We start from the raw sequence: 17973 nt of genomic DNA, 5'->3' as shown, positions 1-17973 counted from the left end.
AAAGAGAGATGTGAGCTAGGTCCTGAAGGCTATATCATTTTTAAACTTTATTTATTTATTTATTTATTTATTTATTTATTTATTTATTTTCAATGTTGTTTCAGCTATAAAATATTCTTTTTTATTATTATCTTCAGTTAGCCAACATATAGTACATCATTAGTTTTTGATGTAGTGTTCAAGGATTCATTAGTTGCAGTATAACACCCAGTCTTCATCACAACACATGCCCTCCTTAATACCCGTCATCCTTGTGATGATATTTGACAGAGAGATTTAACAAATTGTTTGGATACTCTGGGTGCATGGCCAGGGCTGTTGCCTGTTGAGCTTCCCTGTAGAGTGATTGGTGGGGAATAACTAGCTCACTGGGGACCCTTCAAACATCAGCAGGTCTTTTCTGTTGTGCCCGTTAGTTTCTCCAGGGAGAAATTCTCCAGTCCTTTGCCTGGGGTGGCAAAGCCTAACTTCCAGTGTTCTGGGAGCTGAGTGGATGGAGGTGTCTGGGATCATTCAGGAGATGACCTTTCCTAGCTTCCTGTTTTCCATCTCCTGCCTTCTCCCTGTCCTCACCGTGCATGGTTGTAGGCTCCTGAGTCTTTCTGGTTCAATGTTTCTGGAGAGTATTGGTGGTAGGCAGAATTCTAGAGATGTCCCCCCAAGATTCCCATCCCCTGGCTATCCCATCATACAGTAATCTATACACTCTTTGGCACCTAGTTTAGGCACTTCTGTGAGCGGAGTTTATAGATGGAATTAAGGATGCTTATCAGCTGACTTTAAGATAGGGAGATTATTCTGGATTTTCCAGGTCCATCAACAGAAGAGGAATACACAAGACAAAGGCAGAAAAGGAGACACGAGAGATGTGGTAGAAGGGAAGTCAGAGAGATCTGAGATGTGAAAAGTACTCACTGTTCCACGGCTAGGAAGAGAGAGAGGGCAATGTGAGGAAGAATGCAGGGAGCTTCTGAGTTAAGGGTGGTTTCCAGGTAACAGCCAGCAAGGAGACTGGGACCTTAGTCCTACAACCGCAAGGAACTGAATTCTACCAATATCCTGAATGCACTGGGTAGTGGATTTTCTCCAGAATTTTCTGATGAGTCTAGCCAGTCAAAACTTTGATTTCAGCCTGTGAATTCCAGTCAAGCCAACCTGGACTTGAAAGCAACAGAACTGTGAGGTAATATACAGATGTTGTTTTGAACTGCGGAGTTTGTAGTAACGTGCTATAGCAGCCATAGAAAATCAACACAGTGAAAAACTGGAGATCTTTGAGGCCTATCAGGTGAAACAATAGTCTTAAAATGATATCAGAAGTGGTGCCTATTGTCAGAGCACCCAAGCATGTGGACTGGCTCTAACAATATGAAATCAAGATATGGCAAGGACAATGGTGAGATTCTGGCTGATGTATAAATACATAGCAGAGGAATGGGGAAAGAACTGAGGCCCAGGGAAGGGAAATGAGAAGAGAAGACCCCAGTAATGTATCAGGACCCATTTCACTGGAACTGAGGTTAGGATGGGCTCCAGTCCTATAGGGTGAGACCATTGAGAAGAGTAGAAGTTCTTTTACTTGACCTGTAGGTCACATATATGTTCAGGGATTAGTATTTTATGTCTGAGTCCTAGGTCTGATTGGTAGGAAAGAAATCTAAAGACTCAGCAATCATGCCTGGGTACAGGCCCTGGGTTTGGAAAGAGCATTAATTTTAAGGCCCAATGTATTATAAAAGGAGAGGTAGCTAGAAACTATTAACATACTTCTGAACTCTTGAGACTGATGATAGAACTGGTGAGGACATCTGAGGATTTGGGAGTGAAAAAAATCTAGGTGAGACAAAAGTGGGCAGGGGTGGTGGGGAAAGAGGCAATTACCATTTTGGATAAGAGGAAATAGGGAGGGAGAGGAGAGGAAGATTATTATTTGGTTAATGCCAATGACAGGAAAAGAAAGAGGAGAAGCATGGGTTTTGGGTGGGGAGATAAATGATTCTATTTAGCTTACATGAAATTTGCTTATATGTATTTGAGGTGTTGACAAAACATCAAAGACATCAGCGAGGACTAGAGCATGGACAAGTTGTCAGTGTTGGAGACACAAATTTGAGTGTTTTCCTTATATGATAAATTGTTTGCAATCAGATTGCCAAGGCTGAAGATAATGAAAGAGTAAAAGCCAAATACATAATGCATTTTACTATTTTTTAAGAAGCTTTTCCTCATTTCGATCAGAATGCTAATCATTAATTAGTAATGAGACATGACTGCCAAGTGATCAGAATGTTCTCGTTGGTTCATCAGTGTATTCTCTCTCTAATGATCAACAGAAACTATAGATGTTAATTTGGAAAGTAATGTTGGAAATATATAATAAGAGAAAACAGAATAAGATTGTTTTAAGGGTTGTTTTCACCAGATTATGGGAGCCTAGTGAATCACAGTTTCCTATTAAATGGAAAATCTTCAAAGTATTGACATATGTTCTTTGTCAGCCAGATAAAGCACCTTTTTCCCCAAGTCATGTTTTTGGGAGAACTAACAATATCTCCCCTCAACTCTACTCTTTGTAGATTCCGGGAGTGTTGCTCCTTTTTGTTTGTAATGACTTTGCGACCTCATCTATCACTTCAACAGACTTTCATGGCACATTATAATTCATTTTATATCAATCATCTCTTTAGTTGACATATAGGGAAGTCCTTATTTTTATCAGAACTAATCACATTATATGGTGGGTAGAGCTGGGAAGTTTTCTTGTAGGTATCTCATTTCACTCCTATTAGGGAGCAGCATTCTCTTTGTCACCTTCATCACAGAAGGATGTTGATTTGGCCAAGAGAGGCTAGGTTATGCAGCATAACAGATAAACTTAAAAATCTCTCTGATTTGCAACAACAATGTCCATTATGAACAACATCCATCATGACTCTGCTCCACATCACCTTCGTTCTGGGATCCAGGAGAATGGATCAGTTTCTATCTGGAACAGTGCCAATTGTTGTGGCAGGGTGAAAGAGTACATAGGGAAGCCCCTACTGGCTCTTGAAGTTTCCAGTGGAAAAGTCGTAGCTCAAATTGTCTCATCTAAGGTCTCTAAAGTGAGAATCCTCACAGAGAAGGGCAGCCAATATTGTTGAGTCGATCACAAATGTCCTTTTGAAATATTCTCACTCATTTATGTCTCTTGAATTAGTTGGTTATTGTCCAAGATCTTAGGGCTCAAGTACTATGTTTTGATTACATTTTTTAGCCAATAGAAAGGTATATATCTTGGTGCATTATAGTAGACCAGTGTGATGTTTTGCCTAGGGTTGAAATGATAGAGTTCTCTTCAGATGATATTTGGACAGTGAGGAAGGACCATAGTTGAGGCAAGAGAATGAATGTGAACTGCTATGGACGGATGCTAATGAGAACTTCTTTTGATTCTCCTTCCTGATGGTCTTTGAAAATAATGCATTTACCAGATCATTTGGCACATAGTGGTGCCAAAGGCCATATGGTCTGTTCTGTGGAGGACATCACATCTGGCACACCAGCTGCAATTAGGGTGACCACGTAGTTAAGTTTATGGTAGTCTCTGGCTATCGGCTGTGATCTCCTGGGTTTATGCAGGGGCTACACTGTGCATCCTTTAAATTTCTGAGTGGTACTAATCTTTGATAATCCACCTGGTATTTGGTATTGCTTTTGATTTACTATCTTGGCTGATAAAAGGGGACTATTGCAAGGGTTTGGCCATTGCTATCATGGTGAATCTTACTGTGCTGATCGGGAATCTATGAGAAAGTTATACAGCAACTACAATTATCCATCCTAGGTATGCACTCAGGGACTAGGGATTTGACAACAGTATGCATCCTTGGAATTATTCCACCTACTGTGATGTGGGCATGGGCTGAGACTCCATGTATAGTCTCCTTCATGTCTCCATTTTAACAGATGGGTCATGATGTAATTTTAGCTCCCTTGTTATAACCACTCAGGTCTTGTATCCAGCAGTCCTTGAAAGAACTGGCTATTTTCCTTTCCCTTGCTTGGTTCATCTTGTACATGGCTATATATTGTTTTGGGGAAAGATTTTGGGAATCCTAATCATATATACCTTCTGTGGCGTCGCAGGGTCCTTTTTTAACGTTCCAAATTTCCCTTCGATGGATGGGCTCTGGACCTGCAAACTGGCTCCAGTCAGGAAGTGGAAGAGGGATCATGACTCTTCCATGGGGCAACTGATCATCAGCTTTTGACCACTTCCACTTATATAAGTCAAGCTGTCCTTGTTGACTGCTCAGCTTATCTTGCTTTTAGGAACTCAATGGTCCGTTAGCCCCTTGTTGCCATCCTAGCTTTTGCCTGTTGTAGTAATTATATCCATTGTGTCTATGATGATGTGGAATACTCAGCCTCTGATGGATTAGAATACTATCATCCATATTGCCCCATTGACAGTAGCGAGCCCAGCTCCATCACAACATACCTCCCATTGACCTAGGCTACAGAAGACAGACTTTCTACAGATTCTCAGCAATGCCTGTGCTCCCTCATTAATGCATTCCCTATTGATTCAGTGAAGTAACTTGTTTTTTTCTCACTCCCTTGGGATCATGCGGCTTGTAGGTTCTCTGGTCTCACATAATAATGCACTCTTGTTTGTCCACTGCTCTGAGCCTACTAACCCCTTTTTCAATACTCTGTCAAGGCAATTCTGGCACCTTCATAATGTTTATTGTGGGTCATCAGCATGTCTGAAATGGTCGCAGAAGCATATGAGGACCATCTTCAAGTGTATGTATCCATCCCACAATTCATGTGCTAGAACAGTGGTTTTCAAAATTTAGTTTACATCAGAATTCCCTGAAGGGTTTGTTAGAACACAAATGGCTGGACAGTACCCTAGAGTTTTATATGAATAAAAACATATGATAAACATGTTCAAATATATGCTTTTGCTTGTTTCTTTACAATAGCACTATGTAGATACATAATACTTGCTTTGGGGTGAGTTATGATTCTTTCTGCTGTCCCAACAATTCCTCAGTTTTTATTCTCAGACAGGGTAGGTAAGTGACAGTGGAAAACACTTTCTGTTTCAGTATGCCCAAGGTCAGCCCTGATTGACCTCTAATTGGCTTGCAATTTAAGGGAGATGAAGTCCTCAGTAGCTATTCTAGAAATTCATATTTTAAAAGTATAAACCAGAAAATACCACCTCCCAAATTAAAAGTTTGATATATATTGAATTTTAAATACAGTGTTTCAGTCACTGAATGAATTCTAAGATAATAAAATGAGCCAGAATAGAATCTTTGAAGAATACTGACAGTAAGAAATTTGCTGTCCAATTATTATTCAAATTTGGTTCCTCACCCCAGCTTACCACTCCCTCCTCATAAGTTAGCTTGTCTAGGGAGAGGCTACCAAGATCAATTGTTGTGAATTTCGAATGTTCAGCAGGCTGTCAGATGCTGCTTAGATGTTTCCAAGGAAACAGCTTTGCTTATCAGCAGTTGTCTCCACAGAAGGACCAACTTTAAATACACTATTTCCTGAATATAGAAGCAATCAGCTAGGGTACTTGTACCACCGAAAAGCCCACAAACCTTATTTAAACTATACTGTAGGCAAAAATAAAAGCATCTCATGGTCTTCTTAATTTGAAAAATAGGCCCAGTAAAATACACAAATTTAGCTTCTTGCATTTCCAATACATGTGAAGGACTGGTGCAAAAAACTCTTAAAATATTGAATAATCTAGTTCAGGCATAATTTTTAAATTTTAGCCATTTCTTCCACATCATAGCATTACTTTAAGCAAAGTTATTTTAGGAGTTTATCTTTGAAACTTTATGACATAATATTTTAATCTGTAGAGCTAATCCCACATGTGAATTACTTGTAACTCTACATCATGCTTGGGAGAACAGGGTAAATTTGGACCATGATTCCTAGAATCTTGAACTTTAGTCAAATTTGAGAACCTATGCTCCCATCCAGTGTTCAAAATTGTCCATATGGAAGTGTGTACTCCCGACAGTGTAGGGACATTCTCATCATGCTTCCTCAAGTCTGCAATGAGCTCACTTACCTGGCAGCAAATCTGGCCAACAATTGCCAGCAGCCTCTGGAGGGTTGCATGGCTGATCTGGTTCTCTTTACATCTGTTGTGAGTATATGTACAAATCTCTCTCCCAAAGAGCTGAGAATAAACTTGCAGTAAATGCACTTCAGCCTATTATTGATGGGTTAACCTTTAAAATAACCTTTTGTCTTAGAGCTTTGAAAATTTCCTTACCTTTTCTTTGTCAGAGAATGCACTAATAAGCAGGGGAAAAGGGCAGAGAGGCAAAGAAAGAGTACCAGATTGGGAAAATGGTTTTACACTAATTGGACCTAATGTTAGTTTAATATCCTTAGTGTGTTTGAGTCAGATAAAAGAAAAATATGTGTATATTTATAATTTCCAGGCATTTACAAAATAGTTGGAATGTCAAACCTGTTAATATATGAAAAACAGAACAATAAATGAGAGTTTATAACCAAGAGCTACATTGCTTGATTCAGGGAAAGAGAGCTGTGAGTTTTATAGTTAGAGAAGGCTTCATAAGAAGAGAGAGATCCCAGTTTGGGCTTGAAAAAATCTAGGATATCTTCAGTATATATGTGTAATAATGGGAAGTATCAAAAATGCAAGACTTAGAAGACTGATCCTAATACCTCTGTATTTAAAAAGTAATTGATGTGTGTACATGTTGGTTCATGACATCTTTATTTATATCCACTTAAATGAGGTTTTAATAATTAAGTTATGATGTTATCATTCAATTGGAATATTAGGCAGTAGTTAAAAAAGATAACATAGACCCTTCTCTTTATGCATTGAGTGAAAATAGCAGGATATAGAAGAGCATGATACCTTTGCTAATGTCTCTATAATCTTTGAAAACTTTGCTCTGATAGGATGAATACCTTACCTTTATAGTAATAGAAACTACTACTACCAGGGCTACACTATAACTACTGTTACGAAACTGCTGGGCTTCCCATATTATAAGCATCATATGTCAAATTTCACACATACCATTTTTTTAAGTCTCACAAACTCTCTGAGATGAATATTATTTTCTAGATGAGTGACTCGAGAAGTTGAACAGCTTGCCTAAGGTCCCACAGTTATTTGCCTGCAGGGGTGGGACTCAAACTCAGGATTGCCTGGGTATAAATGAGATAAATCTATCTTATGCAAGAACAGTGTCCTATCTTTTCCAAAGAATTTTGGCTTTCATTGTCTCATTTAATCATCACATCAGTCCTGTAGGATAAACTAAGCAAATATTATTAGTTATCTATTTATGGACAAATATTGTCTATTTTTACATTGACATGTCTTTTCTTCTTTGGAAAGGGACATCAGATTTGCAGCATTCTGTGCTTTCCTTTTTGTTCACCCCTTAGTCTCCTCTGTGAAGATTTCTGAGTTTGGGAAAGAACCTGGCTGGGAGGACCCTACCACTTCTTCCTCTCCGATTAGCAGCTCAGATGTCTTTGGAAGGATGCATTCAACTCTGCTTTGTTGTTCTGGAAACTTTACAGGGGCAGACGCCTTTACAGAGAGCTGCCTAAGATGGGGTGGCCCACTGTGTCATTCTGGGGTACATTATCAGGATGCCATTGTTGCTTTATACTTAAGTCACATTCACAATAATTTATCATAAGTCAAAGTGTTATTTTAATTTACCATCTGCATTAGTTTTTCAAATCTAATTCCTCCGTTGGATCAGAATGGAGAAGTGTAAATAAGGGTGCATGGATTGGATCCTCTTTAATGCCAACTATCATGAAGATTCAAAGTGAACTTGGTAATTTGGCAGCAGGGCAAAAGCAGGGCCATGAAATATAACTGTTGCAATCCTAACATTGTTTTCAGGGGTTAAATTTATAATTAGATAAATACAGGCAGGTGAAACACCGTTTGTCAATAATTTATGTGAAAAAGCTTTAAAGGTTTAATTTATCACAAATTCAGTGACTGGAAACTACTACACAAAATAGTAGTTGTACAGCAGATCTCTAGGACTTATTTATCTTGCATGACTGGGACTCTATACACATTGAGCAGCAACTCCCCATTTCTCTCTCCTCTTGTCACTAGCAACTACCATGCTATTCTGTTTCTAGGAGTTTGACTATTTTAGATACCTTATATAAGTAAATCATGCAGTATTTTTCTCTCTGTGATTGGCTTATTTCACTCAGCATAATGTCCTCCAGGTTTACCTATGTGCTGCCTATGACAGGTTTTCCTTCTTTTTTAAGGTTTAGTAGTATTCTGCTATATATATCTACCATTTTTCATTATCCGTTCATTCATCAATGGATCTTTAGGCTGTTGTCGTATCTTGACTATTGTGAGTAATGCTGAAATGAACATGAGAAAGCAGATATTTCTTTGAGACCTTGATTTCAATTGTTTGGCTGTCTACTCAGAAGTGGGATTGCTGGATCATATGGTAGGTATATTTTTAATTTTTTCGGAAACTCCATATTGTTTTTAATTATGGCTGCACCATTTTATATCCCTGCCAACGTTGTACAAGGGTTGCCATTTCTTTATATCCTTGCCAACACTTAACTTATTATTACTATTTTTTTCTGATAATAGCCATCCCAACAGGTATGAGGCAATATCTCACTGTGGTTATGATTTGCATTTCCCTGATGATTAGTCATGTTGAGCATCTTTTCATATACTTATTGGCCATTTTATGTCTTCTTTGTAGACATGTCTATTAAAGTCCTTCGCCCATTTTGTAATTGAGTTATTACTACTTTTTGCTATTAAGTTGTAGGAGTTCCTTAAATATTGAAAATATTGACTCTTTATCAAATATATGGTTTAAATTTTTTTCATTCTATAGATTGCTTTTTTACTCTTTTGATTATTTCCTTTGCTGTGCAAAAGTTTTTTTAGTTTGATAGTCCCACTTTTCTATGCTTGCTTTTTGTGCTTATGTTTTTGGTATCATATCCAAGAAATCACTGCCAAGACCAGCATCATGAAGATTTTCCCCTATGTTTTCTTTTGGGAGTCTTGGGTCCATTTTTAGTTTAGTTTTGTGTATGGTGTTAGATAAGAGTCTAGTTTCATTCTTTTTATATGTGGATATCTAGTTTTCCCAACATGAGTTGTTGAAAAGACTATCTTTTCCCTATTGTGTGTTCTTGGTACCCTTGTTGAAGATCAGTATACTATATATGCTGTATATGTATGAATTGATTTCTGGACTCTCTATTCTGTTCCATTGGTCTATATTTCTGTTTTTTTACACCAGATTTGTATTGTCTTAATTACTGTAGATTTGTAATATATTTTTGAAACCAGGAAGTGTGATGCCGCCATCTTTGCTCTTGTTGCTTAAGATTGCTTTGGCTATTTAGGGTCATTTCTGTCTCCATCTGAATTTTAGGATTGTTTTTCTATTTCTGTGAAAAAATGCCATTGAGATTTTGATAGGGATCATATTGCTTTGGGTAGTATGGACTTTTTAACAGTATTAAGTCTTCCAATTCACGAACAGGGATGTCTTTCCTTTTATTAAATTGTCTTCTTTAATTTCTTTCATCAATATTTTATCATTTTCAACGTGCAAGTCTTTCACATCTTTGGTTAAATTTATTCCCAATATTTTATTCTTTTGGGTGCTACTGTAAATGGTATTGTTTTCTTAATTTCCTTTTTTGGGTAGTTTGTTGTTAGTATACAGAAAAACAATGGATTTTTGGACATTGAGTTTGTATCCTGCAACTTTGCTGCCCATTGTGTCAGCACTCTGAGTGAGGGGAGACAGCAGGCAGTCCCTCAGATGGTGCACTTAAGGCTGGGACTTTGGAAGTATCTTCACTCCTCTCTCTCCCTCCTGGGGGAGAAGCCTGAGCTTCAGTCCTTTCTCCCAGTTGATCCCATGCCAGCTGCAGCATCCCTTTCAGGTCTGAGATGTGCTGGCTTGGGGAAGGGGCTAATGTGAGTAAAGTGAAATTGCCCTTCTTACCCATTTCAGTGTTGCTGTTCTTGGTTTTGGCCACTGAAACTTCACTAGATTCCGGGCTTCTCGTAAAGGTATTTGGGTCCATATGTCATTGTTAAGTTAGTGCTTCTGTCGGGGAAGGAGGTCTTGGATTTTCTATTCCACCACCTTGCCCACCTAAAAAGCTGACATTGCCTATATTTGAATCCACAGTCTGTCACTTAACTCACTCTGTGACTTGAATCAATTCACTCAATCTGTCTGAGCCTTGCATTTCTTATCTGTAAAATGCGGATGATAGTCACACCTACCAATAGGCTTTTGTGAGAATTTAACGAATTAATATCTGCTAAGCCATTAAGAAAGTGATAGGCATGTAGTAAAATCTTGATAAATGTTAGCTATTATTATTATTAATCTTATTATTAATAATTTGATATTCTGGGATGATGACATCTCCAAACGTAATTACCACTTATATATTGACTCATATTAATGTCTCTAACTTTGAGGTTACTACTTTTGCCTTCCAGGTTCGCTTACTTAATGTCGCCTCCAGGATTAACGTGACTTCCAAGCTTAACACAGTGGAAACTATACTAAGGACTGTACCCTGAAACTTGTTCCTCTTTCAGTGTTGCCTCTATCCACGAATGGCATAATTATCCTTCTAGTTGTACAAGTTAGAAACATTGGTGTCACCCTTAATATCCTTCCTTAACTGCCATATGAATCCTTCATCAAGTCCTATTACTTTTACTTTCCAAAACATGTTCGTATTTTTCTATATTCTAAATTGCAACATCACTAACTTTAGTATAAGGCACCATCACACCTTGCTTGAACTATTGCACTAATTTCCTAAAAGCTCCCTCTGCATTTATTGTTTCCACTTAGCCCATCCATTCTGTGACAGAAGTCAGAGTGATAAAAAAGCATATCTAATCATGTCACTTGCCTATTTAAAACCTTTTGGGGGCTACCTATTATTCTTACAATAAGACTTAAACCATTAATAAGATTCCAAAATTCTCAGTATAATCTGGCCCCTGCTATGTGTCTAGGTTCAATTTGTGTTGCTCTATATCTTACACCCTGGATTACAGCCATACTGGTCCTCTTTCATTTCCTCCAATACAACATGAACATTTTTGCTTCAAGAGCTCTGCCCAGTGCACATGCTGTTCCCTTCACCTGGAATCTTTTCCCTCTTTCCCTCAGGAATACCCATAAATCTTTCAGGTCTCAGCTTAAGTATGACTTCCGCAGGGAAGTTTCCCTTGATACCACAGTCTAGGTCAGAACCATATTCATATCCTCAGCATAATTTATATTTACTTCTAAAATCAACTATTGTAGTTCTAGTAAAACAATTAGTTACGCACTTATTGTTTTAATTTTATTGGTATGAATCTTTTTCCAAATGGAAGGTAAGTTCTAGGAAGGGGGGGTTATATTTATCTTATTAATACTATGTCTTCAGCATCTATGTAATGTTGAGGAAAAGAGATTATGCCTAAGAAACATTTGCTGAATGAATATATGAATGTATCTGAGCTGAGTTTTGAAGAACATGTATGAGTTAGCTATACAACTGGGGATGGAGAGGGTAGCAGGGAACACTGGAGGGAAGGGGGCACCAGAAGGAGGGATGCAAGAGGTAAGAAGATGTGAGAGGCAAGAGATGAGCTGGACATTCAGGCAGAAGCAATGAAAAGCATTGCATACTATTCTATGACCTATAGATTTTTACCCTGAATACAGTTGTAAATTATGAAGGGAATTTAAATAGCTAAGTGCCTGGATCAGATTTGGACTTTGGCATAAAATCCTCAGCAGAAGTATAGAAATGGACTAGAGAGAAGAAATTTTTGGAAAAGGAAGAACAGTTAGGAATGTTAGGCTAATTGGGTTGAGAAATGATGGTATCCTGAACTAAGGCAGCTGTATAGAGGGGAGGGAGCAATTCTGAAGCTGTTAGAGGGCTATCATTGAGAGGATTTCACCACCAATTGTGTTTGGAGAGTGGAAGGGAGTGCTATGAATTAGTTTTGGTTTATGTTTTGGACAATTGAATGAATAGTGTTGGAATTTATAAAGATGGAAGATAAGGTATGAAAGACAAATTTAGTAGTGGTGGTAAAATAGTGATTTGCTCTTGCTGTGTTTAAGGCATTTAAAAATATCAGTGGAGCTGCCTAGTGGTGTGTAAAAGAGGCAGCTGATGTCATAGGAGAAGATGTGCTTATGCAGGGAACACTAGAACTTCAAGAAGCCTTTGAGCCCTCACCAAGTACTCTTAGTCCTAGACTATGCACACACATATAGACACAACATTTTGGATATAATTTTTTTTTTGGGGGGGGCGTTCACAGACATCCTGAAGGGCATTTTCCTTTTTTCTTTTTGGATTAAAAATAAGAAAACAGAAGAGAGAAACCCAGGTACGTATAAAGGAGTGAGCAAGCAAGGTAAGTCCAAGAAAGATAACACAATGGATTTGCCGGAGACATAGGTTAGATAGATAAAGGATGGATAAAGAATAGTGTCAGAGAAAACATGAGAGAGGGAATTTTTCAAAGAAATGAGCAATCAGGAGTGTTCAGATATTGTAGAAATGTACAGTGATAAGGACTGAAAGTAATGGTTTTAGTGATGTTGTAAGGATGGAAGCCCAATTGCTTCCAAAGTTAGTGGAAGATAAAGTAAAACCACCTGTACAATATTCTTTTCTAGAAACTTGATATTATGGAAGAAGAGAGGTAAGGCAATAGCCGAGAGAGCATAGGTTTGAGGCAAGGATTTTTTTGGGTTATTTTTTAATTTTCATTTTTTAATGGTTGCATCATAAATATGTTTTTTTTTAAAGATTTATTTATTTATTTATTTATTTGACAGAGAGGGAGACAGTGAGAGAGAGAACACAAGCAGGGGGAGTGGAAGAGGGAGAAGCAGGCTTCCTGCGGAGCAGGGAGCCAGATGCGCGGCTTGATCCCAGGATCAAGGACCTGAGCCGAAGGCAAATGCTTAACCGACTGAGCCACCCAGGCGCCCCCATAAATGTGTTTCTATGTTGAGGGTAAAGAGGCATTAAAAATTTATTTGAAGAGTATTTGGTGATTTTTTTTTTTTCTAATTCAGAAGAAAAGAAATAAAAGGTTTCTGAAAGTGGAGTTCAAGCATCTGACTTACAGTTTGTGAGAGTCAGCAGCTTAGTGCTAGAAGAGGGCCAGTGGGATCCAGCAAAGGCGGAAGGCACATTGTTGTAGGGAGTGCATAAGCAAAGGCTGGAGACAGTTTGTCAGGGATAATACAGAGGGATTTCCCAATTATATGGAAAATTGAACTACATGAACACCAACGTCCCTTCCACCTCTGGGATGCTATAGTTCTTCTTCTTTTTTTTTTTTTTTTCCAGGAATTCCTAGGGAGAATCAGAAAACCTTTTATCCTACTTGTTTGAGAAAATTGGTGCCCTAAATTCAGAAAAGCAAGTTACACTGCAAGCAGTATTTGAATAGTTTTGGGTTGATATGCCATGGGAACTATCTGTCAGATCTAGTTACAAAAAACATGTGATAGCTTAGATTTAATCAAAGGCGATATGTCAGAACTTCTGCCTAGGGAGTTTGCTAATGATGATGTGTTATTTTTTTTCTCTTTGAAGCCATCTGACAAATTTTGGGATCATAGGGTGATATTTGCTACTTTTACCTTAATTTTTTAAGATAAATGATTCTTTTTACATTTGCCCTTCTCATGTATAAAATATGAACATGTTCAAAGGAATGGCAGCAAGACTTAGAATGATTCTCTACATGCAAAGATTTAATATATGTTCACAGCAACAATTTTGAGGAATATGCTGGAGAAGTTCAAGAATATAATTTTATCACGCAGGGCTTGATCCCACAACACCGAGATCATGACGAGCTGAAACCAAGAGTGGGACACCCAACCGATTGCACCACTCAGGCGTCCCTACTGAGTGCTTTTGATAACAACTACCATTCTCTGCCTGCTAACTAGATGAGGCCCATAATTGGGAGTAATTAGATTAGTATCGAGGGTCCTTGCCTTTCAATAATTTGGTTCTGTATCTCCCTCCTGTCTTAAAGTTATTCATTCATTTATTTATTGAAACAAATATTTATTGGACACTCTTATGGATTGAATTGCATCCCCCCAGATTCCTATGTTGAAGTACTAAGCCCCAGGATGTCTGAATGTGGGGAGTAACTAAAGTTCAATGAGGTCATTAGTGTAAGCCCTAATCCAACCTGAATATTGTCCTTATAAAAAGAGATTAGGGTTCAGACAGACTCTGAGAAAAGACACTTGTGAAGATGAAAGGAGATGACAGCCAAGGAAAGACACGTCTGAATGGAACCAAGCCTGCTGTTACCAAGATCATGGCCTTCTAGCTTCCAGATCTGTGAAGAAATAGATTTGTTTTTTAAGCTGTTTAGTCTATGATATACTGTGCTATGGTAGCCCTAGCAAACTAATAAAGTGCTTCTCAGACTTTTGTATGCACAAGGATAACCTGAATGCTTGTTAAAATAGATTCCTGAGCCCCACAGAGTTTCTGATTTAGGTTTGAAGCAGGGCGCAAGAATTTACGTTTCTAACCATCTGCCAGGTGTTGTGATGATGCTCCATACTTGGGGGGTTGGGCCATACTTTGGGGAGTAGCACTGCCATAGTAAATATGAATGCCTTTTAGAAGGGTAATAAATAATCTTCATCACTGATTTAGTCACTTTGTTAAATTATCAGGAATTTTGTAATCTTATTGTTACAAACATCTATCCTTGAAATTGAGCACGGAGGGAGTGTTTATGTCACAGAGATTGGCAAATGCTGCAAAAGAAGGCTTTAATCGCTGGAGAGCCAGTGAATGAGTTTATTAGATTGCTTTTCACAAGTTATGGAAAGTAGAGAAAAACCAAGGGCATGGGCCTGTAAGGAATCCCCTAAGCTGAGAGAGACACAGAGAATGAAGGCATAAAATGCTAAATACTTAAAGGAATGACTTCAAGGAACTTAAGGTCAGTGATTTTATTATTGGATTAATAATTCTAACAGATTACTTTCAACCAGGCAGTTTGAGAAAAAGAAAATAATTTGAACTTTAGTCACTGGCCTGGTGCTCACTGGCTGTTTGGGTATATAATTTAAACTTTAGAGCTCACATCTTTTTTATATAAGATATGGTGGACAGAATAATTTGAGCTGCCTCTTCTGTTTTTTAGATTTCTGAGTGCAGTAGCCTAATGAAGTGCCCAATTCCCACTCACTCGACATTGAATTTTTCTTCTTTTCTTTTCTTTTTTTTTAGGTTCAAAATCTCTGGAGCTCATGATTGTGTAAGTACCTGGGCTGATGGGCCTGTCCTAATTACCTTTCAAGGTGGTTGAGAAGATTAAATGAGATCATGTATTAACAGAGCTTTAAAATTCTACTGAGTTATACAAAGCAAGGTCAAGTTAATACGAGTTTGGAATTTGGGGGTTTTTGGAGTTTGGGTAGGAAAAATTTAAGGCCAGTGATTCATAGAGTACTATATTGGTTAATGTGACTGTTCTTGACGTGTCTTCCTGTGCCTGCAGGAAACCGAGAAGTGAACTTTCACAATTCAGTTCAGTAGAATTCCAGAGAGATTTTTTTTCTCACAGACAGAAAATATGCTCATGTTTATATTTACATTACTTTATGTTACACTAATTTATTCATTATCTACAGGAATTTCTTCACTATTCATTCTTCTGACAAATATTTATTGAGCTTCTGTTATGTGCCAGCCTTGGGTTATATACTAGGGATGAACATAAGGTAGACATGTTTCTTATACACAGGGTGTTTACAAGTCTAGAGGATGTGGAGACTAAGTGACGTCTGAAAAAAAATATGACATTTTATTGAAAAAAAACCACTTGTATTGCCCATTAGGATTTGCTATACTCTTTCCCCAACCTCCCAAAATACAGTATGGTTTCTAAAAGAAGAGGCAGTTATTTGGAGACGCTGAGATGATTGGTATTTGGGTGTGTGTATGATACAGAATAATTACATACGTTAGACTAATTGTAGTAATTGTGGAGACACTACACTTAATCTTGTTTTAGCGCAAACTGGAAAGTATCTCTTTATTCAGAAACTTAACTGACTATGCCTGCCTCTTCAGTCTAAAGCCATAACAATTACCTGGAAAATGAAGACCCCAGAACAGTCCAGCCAGAACAATCTGAACGCTTGTGTAATTTCGCTTTGAAAAAAAATGTTTTTAACAGTGAGTGGCTTATTTATTTGTAAGATTCTGAGAACTAAACATTTACATGGCACAGAAAAGAATTTAACATACAATTGAATACTGTAAATCAACAAACACAAAACTGGAACCCAAGACTGTATCAATCATGTTTTTATTCTCTGTATCCTATAAGACTTTGATAGTTTGGGGGCCTCACTGACCAGGAAGAGAATGTCCCTCCCAGGTCTAGCTAATTCCTAGAGGTAGTTAACAACTTGTCTATGAGCATGCCCAGAACATGCAAACCAACCAATCCAGAGCCCATACTCTGAACCAGCTCCTCTGCCTTCTACACTTCAGGAGGCAATATCCCTGCGCTCTAATCATCCCAGGGCCCAGTACCAGAGCATTAGGGACAACCTCTAGAGCCCAGAGCCCATAGAAATTATTCAAACTATGCAATCCTAAACTATTTACCCTGCCCTACCCACTCCTTCCCACAAAACCACAATAAAGGCTTTTGCCCATGATTTCACCTCACTCCTTCCACCTTCCGACTGACCCTCATGTTTCCCCATGGGACCCTGCATGGTGTGGTGTGCTCCATTCTGTTGGGAATTGTGAAAAACACTTTTCAATGACTGTTGTCTCCTGATCTGTTGGCCTCATCACACCTGGATAAAAACAAAATCCTGGGTACATTTTAAAATAAAGTCACATGAGCTTGGGAGTGTTTTCAGGAAGAAATCAGAAGTTAGGGTGAGTTAGAAAAATCTTTGGTTAGGTGGAGGAAATAATTGAATATGGAGTGATCAATCTAACTGGAACTGTCTGATAGAATAGAGGTGACAGAGAGGAAAGCTACATGTAGATGATAAATAATCATCAAATGGAAAAGCAGGTCTATTCAGGCATCCATCTATGGCCCATATCTGATGGCTGCAAAAATTTTCAACTTGCCTATTGCTCAGTTCAATCCCAAGAAAAGGAACATTTTCTGATCAGCCCTTCTTAATCCTAAGTAAATTAACTGATAATACAGATCTATCTAAAAAATATTTGATAATAGATGGCCAGTATGTACAATGTACAACTGCTTTTGGGTGTTCAGCTAAGAGGACAGTAGCCTGGTCCCCCTGTACTCCCACGTGCACCTGCCGTATGATGGGCCCAGTAGTTTCTGTATCAAGTTTTTAAGTTTAATTCCAATATAGTTAACATACAGTGTTATATTAGTTTTAAAGTACCATATAATGATTCAACAATTCTATACATTACCCAGTGCTCATCATGATAAGTATACTCTTTAATCCCCATCACCTATTTCACTCATCCCCCCACCCACCTCCCCTCTGGTAACTCTCAGTTTGTTCTCTATAGTTAAGAGTTTGTTTCTTGGTTTGTCTTTCTCTTTTTTTCCCCTTTGCTTGTTTGTTTCATTTCTTAAATTCCACATGAGTGAACTCAGATGGCATTTGTCTCTCTCTGACTGACTTATTTTGCTTAGCATTATGCTCTCTTAGCTCCTACCACGTTGTTGCAAGTGGCAAGATTTTGCTCTTTTTTATGGCCGCATGACATTCCATTATATATATATATAAATATATATAAAAAATATTTTATATATATATATATATATATATATATATATATATATATATATATTCACCCCCCACATCTTCTTTATCCATT

Source organism: Phoca vitulina, unplaced genomic scaffold, assembly GCF_004348235.1.
Source record: "Phoca vitulina isolate PV1807 unplaced genomic scaffold, GSC_HSeal_1.0 scaffold3, whole genome shotgun sequence".
In the NCBI taxonomy this organism is placed as follows: domain Eukaryota; kingdom Metazoa; phylum Chordata; class Mammalia; order Carnivora; family Phocidae; genus Phoca; species Phoca vitulina.
Note: the sequence above shows the minus strand (reverse complement) of the source record.